The sequence below is a fragment of the Pleurodeles waltl genome, chromosome 6 (genome assembly GCF_031143425.1).
Source record: "Pleurodeles waltl isolate 20211129_DDA chromosome 6, aPleWal1.hap1.20221129, whole genome shotgun sequence".
NCBI lineage: Eukaryota > Metazoa > Chordata > Amphibia > Caudata > Salamandridae > Pleurodeles > Pleurodeles waltl.
Window position 1 is genome coordinate 1,122,505,899 of NC_090445.1, and position 13,147 is coordinate 1,122,519,045.

Here is a 13,147-nt window from a genome sequence, read left to right on the forward strand (position 1 = left end):
CTGGCAGAGCGGGCACGGGGCGAACGCTGAGGGGCTGCTGGGAGGGCGGAGATGGTGCGCTGGGTGGCGGCTGTACCTGTAATGGCGGGGGGCACGGATGGTGCCACCCCCGCAAGGGAGCCCCCTTCCGAGGACGTGTCCGTGTCGCTGCAGGGTCCAGTCGTCCCCGTCGTGGAGCTCCCCTCGCCCTCCGTCTCACTGGTCCAGTCTGACTCTGTGGCATGGCCCTCCTGGGCCATGTGAGATGCAGCTCCCTCCTGCCCCGATGCCACTTCTCCTCCGCCTGATGATGCTGATGCACACAAGCACAGAAAGACAAACAAAAAGGGGGGGGGAGAGAGAAATAAAGGGATATTGAGTACATGGATCTCCGGTACAGTTAGCGGACATGACAGACACAGATGCCCCCTGCACTAAGTTGCGCACTTGGGGTCCGCTACGCATTCCGTGGAACATGCCCTACACGCCTAGAGTTGACAACTGCACCCATGGATGACACGGCCCAGGGATGGCTGTACTGACAAACTACTGAGGGTGGTGGCTGGGGACACAGGGGCTTACGGGGGTGCCCAGCCTACAGATATCGCCCTGGCCTAGGGGGACCCCCAGCCCTCCTCCCCCACCCAGACACCTCCACTCCGCGACAACAGAGTAGATAATGCTTGTACTCACCCCCTTGTGTCTGCTGTGCTGCCCTCACGCGCCCATCCAATTCAGGGTAGGCCACCGCCAGGATCCGGAACATCAGGGGGCTCAGTTGACGGCAGGCACCCCGCCTACGTTGGGAGGCCATCCCCAGCAGAGACTCGGCGGTCTTCTTGGTCCCGCGGCGGATGTCCTCCCACCTCTTGCGGCAGTGGGTGCCCCGTCGATGGTGGACCCCCAGGGTCCGGACTTCCTTGGCGATGGCACGCCAAATCCCGATCTTCTCATGGGCGCGGACCTATGTGACACGTACAGGGAGGGAGAAATACCACGTTCAAGTTTCTCAGCATTTTCCTTTCCAGTGGCCCAACGCCCCCCATCCCCGCCAGGCCCCCCGCCATGCCCCCCGCCAGGCCCAACATGCCCCCCATCCCCGCCATGCCCCCCGCCAGGCCCAACATGCCCCCCATCCCCGCCAGGCCCCCCGCCCTGCCCCCCGCCAGGCCCAACAAGCCCCCCATCCCCGCCAGGCCCCCCGCCATGCCCCCCGCCAGGCCCAACATGCCCCCCATCCCCGCCATGTCCCCCGCCAGGCCCAACATGCCCCCCATCCCCGCCAGGCCCCCCGCCATGCCCCCCGCCAGGCCCAACATGCCCCCCATCCCCGCCAGGCCCCCCGCCATGCCACCCGCCAGGCCCAACATGCCCCCCATCCCCGCCAGGCCCCCCGCCATGCCCCCCGCCAGGCCCAACATGCCCCCCATCCCCGCCAGGCCCCCCGCCAGGCCCCCAAGCCAGCCAGTGGCCCCAAATCCATATTGAATTAAACTCACTTGTTGGTCTGGAGTAGGGCATACTGGGGGAGGACCCCATCCACAAGTTTCTCCAACTCCTCTCCAGTGAAGGCAGGGGCCCTTTCCCCAGCCGCAGCAGCCATTGTCCCTTCCAGACCGAGGTCACAGCAACACTTGCAGTATAGGTCCTCTCCTGTGAAAGTTCAAGTCGCAAGTGGATAAGTAGATAGAAAATGGCGGTGACGTCCGCGGCGGTGCGTACCGCGGCGGTGCGTCCCGCCACCGCCGGCGCCCTTCGCCATTGGCTCCTGAAACCCATAGGCTTCAATGTTAACCAATGCGGCTTTGCGCCGCGGTCTTCGCCCGCCGCGGTGTGCCACGCCAGCGCATTGACCTCACATCCCATTGTCACACTTCACAGGTCAGGCAGCCGCCATTTCCAGGGCCCACATGGCTCAATTTCAACAGCGTCACACAGGCCTAGGCCTTGCATAGCCACTCAGACACGCCATTCACTGCATAGAGAATCGTTTACTGTGCTAGCTGTGAGTACGTACCTGTGGGTTGCTTGACTGTGTGCTCCATGTTGTCCTTCCTAGGCACCGTCCGCTGGGTTGGGCGAGGAGACGGATGAATCCTCCCGTGTACCGACCGCTGGTGGACCTGTCGACAATGGAAGAACGCCACATTATCCTGACCTACCGTCTTAACCGTGCCACTATCCATGAACTGTGTGCCCAGCTGGAGCCCGACCTGATGTCCCCCATCCGCCAACCCACAGGGATTCCCCCTCTGGTGCAGGTCATGTCAGTACTCCATTTCTTGGCAAGTGGGTCATTTCAGACAACCGTGGGAATTGCTTCTGGGATGTCTCAGCCCATGTTTTCGAAGGTGTTATCCAGAGTGTTGTCTGCCCTGATGAAATCCGTGAGGAGCTACATCATTTTCCCTGAGGTGGGCGAATTGGCTACAGTGAAGGGTGATTTCTACGCCCTTGGACATATTCCCAAATTAATTGGTGCCATTGATGGGACCCATGTGGCTTTGGTTCCCCCAAGAGACAGGGAGCAGGTGTACAGGAACAGAAAAAATTACCATTCAATGAACATCCAGGTGGTGTGTTTGGCTGACCAGTACATCTCGCATGTAAATGCCAAATTCCCAGGGTCAGTGCATGACGCCTACATCCTCAGGAATAGCAGCATCCCTTACGTGATGGAACAGCTACAGAGACACCGTGTATGGCTAGTGGGGGACTCTGGGTACCCCAACCTGTCGTGGCTACTGACCCCAGTAAGGAATCCCCGGACCAGGGCAGAGGAACGGTACAATGAGGCCCATGGGCTTACTAGGAGGGTGATCGAACGCACCTTTGGCCTCCTAAAGGCCAGGTTTCGCTGCCTGCATATGACAGGTGGATCCCTAATGTACTCACCTAAGAAGGTGTGTCACATCATCGTGGCCTGCTGCATGCTTCACAACCTGGCTTTGCGCCGCCAGGTGCCTTTCCTGCAGGAGGATGGTCGAGACGGTGGTGTTGTGGCAGCGGTGGAACCTGAGGAGAGTGACGAGGAGGAAGACGACGGGGCTGAAACAGACAACAGGGACAGAATCATTGAACAGTACTTCCAATAGGACACAGGTAACATTTCAAAGATAATTTAGTAAATGTTAACTACTCTCCAGCATCTCTGCTGCCTGTCTATTTGCCCCAGTGTATGATGACTGAGTTTTGGCTTTTCCCTCCCTATTTCAGATCTGGGGTCCCCACTACGAGTCCTGTGCTTCGTTTCCCCATGGACTACAGCTTTGTGGCAGCTGTTTGTTGACTTCACCATGTGCAAGGACATATTTGCACTGTCATGTCAATTACAATCTATTGAAATCACAGCCAGACTCCAGATATTTTGGTGCAAAATAGGTGTTTATTTAAGTGCTCAAAATGGGATGGGTGGTTTCAAGTGGGTGGGGGCTATGGTGAAGGAATGTCCATGGCAGAGTCCAGAGTAACAGTCACACAGGTGCATTGTCCAGAGGCCTGTGGAGAGATGGAGCATGGGCAGTTCAAGGATGGACAGGGTGACAATGTGGGACAGTGGGATGACATCAGGTGGTATCCATTGCTGGCGGGGGTCTTGACATCCTACTCTGTCTTCTTGCGAGATCTCAGGGCCCTCTTGCGGGGTGGTTCTTCTCCTGCAGGAGGTGGGGGTCTGGTGGGCTGCTGCTGTGCGGGGGCCTCCTGTCCACTAGCGCCGGCGGAGGTGGTTGGCTGTTCTTGGTCCAGGCTAGTGGCAGGGGCCCTTGGGTGTTGTTCAGTGTCCGCCCTGTTGTTGACGAGGTCCTGCAGCAGCCCTACCATGGTAACCAGGGTGGTGTTGATGGCTCTGATGTCCTCCCTGTACCCCCGATAGTGTTCCTCCTGCAGCACCTGGATCTCCTGGAACCGGGCCAGTACCGTCGCCATCGTCTCCTGGGAGCGGTTGTATGCTCCCATGATGGTGGTGAGGACCTCGTGGAGAGTGGGTTCCCTGGGCCTCTCCTCCCCCCCCTGTCGCACAGCTGCCCTCCGAGTTCCCCTGTTTCCCTGGGCCTCTGCCCCCTGGCCGGTGTGCCCACTACCACTGCCCCCAGGTCCCTGTTGTTGTTGGGGTGGTGGGTTATCCTGGGTGCCCTGTAGTGGTAGACACACCGCAGATTGACGCGCCCTGGAGACAGAGGCATGGGCCCGCTGGGTGGGAGCTGTGCTGGTGTTCCCAGAGGGGTTTGGGTCTGTAGTGGCCTGGGCCTGTGTGAGGGGAACCGACTGTCCAGAGGTCCCCGATGGTCCGGGCTGGTCATCGGTGTCCAGGTCGACAGAGCTGCTGTCATCGCTGACGGCCTCTTGGGTGGGGGGTGTGGAGAATTCTGGCCCCTCCGCCGCGGGGTGTTGACGGTCGGGTCCTGCAGGGGTATAGAGGTATGGTTATAGTTTCAATGTGTGGCATATGGGTGTATCTGTGGGTTCTCGTGTCCCCAAGTGCTGGCATTCGTGTGTGGGGGCTTTGGTGAGGGTGGCTTGTGGGGGGGATGTGTATATGCATTGGGCATGCTTTGGTGATGGGTGTCCATGCTTAGTGGACGCATGCAGGCCTAGGTTTTGGGATGTGTGGGTTGTGATGGTGAGACATTGGCGGGGAATAGGTGTGCTGGGGGTGGGGGTGAGGATGGTGGTGGGGGTGAGGATGGTGGTGGGGGTGAGGGTGGGGGTGAGGATGGGGGTGGGGGTGAGGGTGGGGTTCGAGGATGGGGGTGAGGTTTGGGGTCTGATTTGGCATGCAGGTGGGGGGGAAGCAGTATTGAAGCTTCAACTTACCAGTATCCATTCCTCCGCCGACTCCTGCGAGGCCGTCAGGATGCAGGATGTTCAAGACTTCCTCCTCCCATGATGTGAATTGTGGGGGTTGAGGTGGGGGTCCTCCGCCAGTCTTCTGCACGGCGATGTTGTGCCTGGATACCATGGAACGCACCTTCCCCCGTAGGTCGTTCCATCGCTTCCTGATGTCTTCCCGATTTCTGGGGTGCTGTCCCACTGCGTTCACCCTGTCGACAATCCTCTGCCATAGCTCCGTCCTCCGGGCAATGCTGGTGTATTGTATCTGTGTGCCGAACAGCTGGGGCTCTACCCGAACGATTTCCTCCACCATGACCCTGAGTTCTTCGTCTGTGAAGCGGGGTTGTCTTTGGGGTGCCATGGGGTGGTGTGTATGATGTGTGGGGTGGAGTATGTGTATTTAAGTGAGTTGAGTGTGGTGGTGTGTGTTGTTTTGTGTGTGGATAGTGTGTGGGTGATGGTGTTGAGTGGCTGTGGCTGTTATTTTTTGGATGCTGGTGTCTCGCTCTTGCCTTCTTGACGAATTTTTTAGCGTAGGGGTTTGTGGGTGATGTGGGTGTGTGTTTTATATTGTATTGTGTGTGTGGGAGTGGTGTGTGTATGTGTATCAGGTGTGTGGGATTCAAATCGTCCAATGTGGCTGAGTTTTGTTCGTTTGTGTGTATTCTGACCGCGGCGGTGTGTCCCGCCAATGGAATACCGCGTTTGAATGACCGCCGCGTGGATTCGTGGGTCGTAATGGGATGGGCGTATTTCTGTTGGCGTGACGGTGGAGGTTTGGTCACCTCCACCTTTCCGCCGACCGCTGGTCTGGCGGTCTGTTGTGGCGGTCGGATTTTCGGAGGTTTGCCTTCTGCGGGTCAGAATGACCGTGGCGGGTTTCCGCGACCGCGGCGGGATTATGGAGGATTTCTGACCGGCGGTAGGCGCCTTTTACCGCCGAGGTCAGAATGACCCCCTATATCTCCTTTTGGAGCTCTCCGGATGTGCAGTCTGCTCTCTGACTTCTTCTGTCTTTGTTTACCCCAGCGCTTTTTAGAACCCTCTTGTGCTTGTTTAGTACTGTCCTTAGGGGTGGTACTCTGAATTTCAGGCTTCTTTGGTTTGACTTTCACACTGTCCCGTCTTATACAAGTATAGGTTTCAGAAATCCTTTTCGGTAGTTGATGCTCCTGTTCCAACTGTGGAATCTCCCAGAGCCACCCTTTTAATGTTACTAAGTATTATTGAGGAGACTGTGTCAAAGTTACGGACCAATTTAATCCCCAAATCCAGGGCTGGAGACATCCCTGTGATCATTTTGAATTTGTTTTAACATTTCCAGCAAGTTTACAAGTGTCCGGGTACCATGCACTGTAATATTAATCTCAGCGAAGACTATACCCCATGTGGTGCAGTCATCCACTGAGGAAACCATTCCGAATGCCAAGCACATTGTGAGAATTCTATGTTTATTTTGGGCTCCTATATGGGGAAACACTGCTTCCAACTGGTTCGTTTTTTGTGCTATCCAGAAGAGTATTTTCTCACATTCCGTGGGCGCTTTGCGCATGATAGAATGTACAGCTTGTGGGTTAATCCCAGTAACGGCTTAAGAGGCCAGTGCAGCCCGTGCTGGTGCGGTGTTCAAAGTTCGCATAGCGAATTATACCAAACATCTGTAAAGTTGTACTAGCTCATAAACTGTGAGTACATCAGCTATTTGCATTGGTGTATAGGTGCAAACATGGACCACGTTGGTCCATCGTTTGCTTAGGAGACTTAGGGGGCCATTACAACATTGGCGGTAAAAGCCGCTTACCGCCGTGCAGAAGACCGCCAACACACCGCCGTGGCCACGGAAATCCGCCACAGCTATTATGACCCACATCCCGAAATCCGACAAAATTCAGACACCCACACAAGTCCGCCACACCAAAGGTCAGTGATAAACTGGCGAAAACAAAACCTCCACTGTCACGCCAACAGAAATACTCCCATGCTATCACAACCCACAAATCCACGTGGCAGTCTTTCAACCGCGGTATTCCATTGGGGGTACACACCGCCGCACTCAAAATACACACACATCAACAAAACACAGCCACATTGGACAATTAAAAAAAAAAAAAACTGAGACACATACACACACCACTCCCACACACTCAATACTATATAAAACACACACCCACATCACCCACAAACCCCCACGACAAAAAATCTGAAAGAAGGCCAGAGAGAGACACCACCATCCACAAACTAGCAGCCACAGACACTCAACACCATCACCCACACAACTTCCACGCACAAAACACCATACACCACTACATATCACTACACTTATCACCACATACACCACCCCACACATCACCTACACCACCCCATGGCACGGCAAAGACACCCCAGGTTCTCGGAGGAGGAGCTCAGGGTCATGGTGGAGGCAATCGTACTGGTAGAGCCACAGCTATTTGGCTCACAGGTGCAGCACACCTCCATAGCTAGGAAGATGGAGCTATGGCGAAGAATAGTCGACAGGCTCAACGCAGTGGGACAGCACCCAAGAAATAGGGACGACATCAGGAAGAGGTGGAACGACCTACGGGAAAAAGTGCGTTCCGTGGTCTCCAGACACAACATCGCGGTACAGCAGACTGGTGGCGGACCCCCACCTCCTCCCCCACAACTAACAACATGGGAGGAGCAGGTCTTGACTATTCTGCATCCTGAGGGCCTCGCAGGAGTCGGTGGAGGAATGGACTCTGGGAAGTCAAATCTTAAGTATCATATCCCCCACCCTACCTGCATGCTATCACAAACCCCCACCCTCGCCCCCACCCCTATCACTCCAACTCCTCACAAATGTCCCAATATCACAAACCACACATCCCAACACCAAGCCCTGCAAGCAAAAACAAAGCATAGACACCCATCACTAAAGCATGCCCACTGCTCATACCCATAACACCCCCCTCAACCATCATCACACAAGCCCCCACACAGGAATGTTAGCACTGGGCTACACGGTCACCCACCCATTGCACACCATGAAACACACAGATGCAATAATCATGCCTTTCCACCTCTGCAGGACCACTACCCAACGTCACCAGACAGGAGGGTCCAGACATCTCCGCCCCCACCCACAGAAGAGGCCCACAGTGATGACAGCAGCTCTGTCCACCTGGATCTAGATGACCAGCCCGGACCATTGTGGGCCTCGGGACAGTCGGTTCCCCTCACACAGGCACAGCCCACCACAGACCTTCCACCCTCTGGTAACACCAGCACAGCACCCACCCAGCGGGCCCATGCCTCCGTCCCCAGGACACGTCAATCAGCTGTGTGTCCACCACTACAGGGAACCCAGGATAACCCACCACCCCAACAACAACAGGGACCTGGGGGCAGCGGTAGTGGGCACACGCTCCAGGGGACGGAGGCACAGGAACACAGGGGAACGGGGAGGGCTGCTGTGTGCGACAGGGGGTGGACAGGCCTAGGGAACCCACTCTCCACGAGGCCCTCTCCTCCATCATGGGAGCATACCACCACTCCCAGGAGACGATGGCAACGGTACTGGCCAAGTTTCAGGAGACCAAGTGCCTGCAGGAGGAACAGTATTTGGGCTTCAGGGAGGATCTCAGAACCATCAGCACCGCCCTGGGCACCATCGTAGGGGTGCTGAAGGAGATACTGAACACCAGGAGGGACACTGTGGCACTCCAAGGGGCCCCTGACACTAGCCTGGACGATGAACGGCCCACCATCTCCGCCGGCGCTAGTGGACATGAGGCACCGCCACAGGACCACCACCCCAGCACCCCACCCCCTGCAGACGGAGAACCACCCGCAAGCAGTCCCTGAGAACCAGGAACAAGACATAGCACGATGCCAAGACCCCCGCCAAGAAATAAGACCACCCTGATTGTCATCCTACTGTCCCACTTTGTAACCCTGTCCATATTGGAACTGCCCCAGTTCCACTTCCTATGCCCATATGGGCAATGCACCTGTGAGACTAATAGACTGGACTCTGCCATGGACATTCGTCCACCATCACCCCTCACCATTTTACAACCCCCCTCCAATATTTAGCACTGCAATAAACACCCTTGAAGCACAAAACAACCTATAGTCAGTCTGTGATTTTGAAGTGTATTAGCAATGACAGTGTCAAAATGCGTTCTCAAATGTAATGTCAACATACCTATGCCACACATCTCAAGTCCATGAGGAATCTAAGCAGATGACACACGTTGGAAACCACACCTGTGAAACCGTAATGGAAATGTACAACTCAGTTACCATATACTGGTTGAAATTGACAGACAGGATAGAGGTAGAAGTGTTAAAGTACTTGTAGTAGGCAGGAATGTGTTCTCACCTGTGTGTCACTGGAAATATTGCTGGATAACTGAGTCCCTGTTGTCAATGTCTTCTTCCTCTGCTTCCTCCTCATCACTGTCCACAGGCTCCACATCTGCCACAACCCCGCCATCTGGACCATCCTCCTGCAGAAAAGGCACCTGTTGTCACAAAGCCAAATTGTGAAGCATACAGCAGGCCACGATGATCTGGCACACCTTCCTTGGTGAGTAGAATAGGGAACCACCTGTCATATGGAGACACCTGAACCTGGCGTTCGATCACCCTCCTAGTCCACCCATGTGCCTCATAGTAGTGTTCCTCTGCCCTGGTCCTGGGATTCCTCACTGGGGTCAGGAGCCATGACAGGTTGGGGTAACCAGAGTCCCCTAATAGCCACACCCGGTGCCTCTGGAGTTGACCCATCACATAAGAGATGCTGCTATTCTGCAGGATGTAGGCGTCATGCACAGAGCCAGGGAACATAGCATTTACCTGGGAGATGTACTGGTCTGCCAAACATACCATCTGTACATTCATCGAATGATAACCCTTCCGGTTCCTGTACACCTGTTCACTCCTGTGGGGGGGGACCAAAGCTACATGGGTCCCATCAATGGCACCTATGATGTTGGGGATATGTCCAAGGGCATAGAAGTCACCTTTCACTGTAGGCCAATCCTCCACCTGAGAGAAAACGATGTAGCTCCGCATGTGTTTCATCAGGGCAGACAACACTCTGGACAACACGTTTGAAAACATAGGCTGGGACATCCCTGATGCCATGGCCACTGTTGTTTGAAATGACCCACTAGCAAGGAAATGGAGCACTGATAGCACCTGCATTAGAGGGGAGATTCCTGTGGGATGGCGGATTGCTGACATCAGGTCAGGCTCCTGAATTGTGGCATGGTCAAACCTGTAGGTGATGATTAAATGTCGCTCCTCCATTGTCAACAGGTCCACCAGCGGTCGGTACACCGGAGGATTCCTCCATCTCCTCACATGTCCCAGCGGACGGTGCCTAGGAAGGACAACAGCGACCACAGAGTCAAACAACTCAGAGGTATGTACCCACAGTCTACACAGAACACCAATCATAATCCTAAAAGTTGCCTGTATGTGTGTTGAGTCTAGGCCTAGGTATGTGTGACGCACTTAAAAAGAAGCCATGTGGGCCCCTGAAATGGCAGCTGCCTGACCTCTAAACTGGGACAATGGGATGTGAGGTAACTGCGCTGGCGTTGTACACCATTGCGATAGGTGGTTGAAGACCGCGGCGCAATGCTGCATTGGTTAACATTGGACCCTATGGGTCCCAGGAGCCAATGACGAAGTGCGCAGGCGGGGATGGTACGCACCGGCGCGGACGTCACCGCCGCATACGTGACTGCCATTTTCTATCTGTTCAATCACTCGATACATGATCTTCGACAGGAGAGGACCTACACTGCAAGTGCTGCTGTGACCTCGGTCTGGAAGAGACAATGGCTCGTGCATCTGGGGAAAGGGCCCCTGCCTTCACTGCAGAGGAGTTGGAGAAGATTGTGGGCGGGGTCCTCCCTCAGTACACGCTACTGTATTCTCCTCCAGACCGACAGGTAAGTACACAGGGAGCACGTTGTATGGGCTATGCCTGAGTGGAGAGGGCTGGTTGTAAGAATGAAGGGGGCACAGTTCTGCGTGCATGAAGGACTGTGAATGCATGTGCCACATGGCAAGGGTAGGGATGTGGGCCACTCACTTCGACGGTGCAGTTGCTAATGACTTCTCTTCTTCCCCTGTACATTTCATTTAGGTCAGCCCCCACCAGAAGAAGGATATTTGGCGTGCCATCGCCAAGGACGTCCGGACTTTGGGGGTCCACCACAGACGGAGCACCCACTGCCGTAAAAGATGGGAGGACATTCGCCGCTGGAGCAAGACGACGGCGGAGGCTCAGCTGGGGATGGCCTCCCAACGTGGGAGGGGTACCCGTCGCACCATGACCCCCTGATGTTCCGGATCCTGGCGGTGGCCTACCCTGAGTTGGATGGGCGCTTGAGGGCATCACAGCAGACACAAGGGGGTGAGTACAACATCATTCTGCGGACTTTGCACGCAGTGAAGGTGTCTGGTTGGGGGAGGAGGGCTGTGGGTTTCCCTAGGCCAGGGTGACTTCCGTAGGCTAGGCCCCTCCGTAATGCAGGCCATGTGGCACTCCACCCCACCTCTGTAGAGTGCCAAGTACAGGTATACATGCCCCTGTGTCATCTGTGTGCAGATGTCGACCATAGCCATGTAGGCCATATCCCAGGAACTGCATCGATAGAGCCCAACAGCGCGGCGTAGTGCAGGGGGCTGCTGTGTCTGTTTTGTCCGCCAACGGTAGCGGTAAGCCATGCACTCAACCTGTCTTTATTCTGTTGCCCTCCCCCCCCCCTTTTTGTGGTCTCCCTGTTCTTGTGTGCATCAGCATCATCAGGTGGAGGTACAGTGGCAATGGAGCACGAGGGAGCTGCATCCCACATGGCCATGGAGGGCCACACCACGGACTCTGAATACACCAGTGGGACAGAGGGCGAGGGGAGCTTCACGGCGGTCACAGGATCTGCAACCAGCGACACAGACTCGTCCTCCAATGGGAGCTTCCCTTGTGGTGGCGGCAAAATCTGTGCCCCCCACTTCTACAGGTACAGCCGCCACCCCCCTACCAGCACCGCCCTCCCAGCAGCCCCTCAGCCTTCGCCCCGTGCCCGCTCACCCAGGAGGGTGGGCATCACCTTCGCCCCAGGCACCTCAGCCCCTGCCCCTGTCACCCCTGCTGCCCTCAGTGAGGAGGCCATTGACCTCCTCAGGTCCCTCACTGTTGGGCAGGCTACCATTTTGAATGCCATCCAGGGTGTAGAAAGGGAATTGCAACACACAAATGCATTCCTGGAGGGCATTCATTCTGGTCAGGCTGCCCTTCATCGAACCCTGCAAACTCTGGCCTCAGCACTGATGGCAGCCATTGTCCCTGTCTCTAGCCTCCCCGCTCCAACTTCCTCCACCCAGACCCAATCCCCTGTACCCCAGCCTATCCCAAGCACACCATCAGACCAGCATGCACACACCTCACCACACAAGGGAAGCTCAGGCAAACATATGCACCACACATCCCACAGGCACTCACGCAAGCATCACACACATACAGACACAGCAACATCCACTGCCTCCACTGTGTCCCCCTCCTCGTCGTCTTCCTCCTCCCTCCCAGTCTCGTCTACACTCTCACCTGTATGCACTACCACTACAGCCACTAGGTCCCGCACCAGCACACCCAGCACACCCACCACCACACCCCGCTCATGTGCACTCAACACCCCACTACCATTTACACGTCCCCTGTGTCCTCTCCCAGTGTGTCTGTGACGCCCCCTCCCAAAGTACACAAACGCAGGCACACACCCACCCAACATACACCCACCTCACGACAGCCTCCAGCGCATGCACCTGCACCCAAAGCCACAAAAGTTACACCTCCTAAAACCACCTCCTCTTCCTCCACTCCCAAACCCCCTCCAGCTACCCGTCCCAGTGTTCCTAAGAAACTTTTCCTGACCAAGCTTGACCTCTTTCCCACCCCCCCTCCAATTCATAGGTCCCATACTAGCACCTCAGCCAAAAAATCTCCGGGACCAGTGGTGCCTGTTGTTACAGGTATGTGGAGTACACCCGGCACCAGGGCAGCCAGTGTGACACGGAGCCACAGCACAGCCAGTCCCCCCCCCTGTGAAGCACCAGAATTTGGACAGTGCCTGGCGAGAGAGGGGGAAGACTCAAGCCAGCAAAGCCGCTCACAAGGGTCCCGGGGGAAGTGTCGACTCAGCTGTGACTCCTCCCAAGGTGGGGAAGGGGCAGAAGAAATCACCAAAGTCTGGGAGGAGCAGCAAAGCGGAGAAGAGCGCCATCATCCCCGCTGCCCAGGAGGCCACCGCCAGCCCGATCGTCACTGGCCAGGAGGCCACCG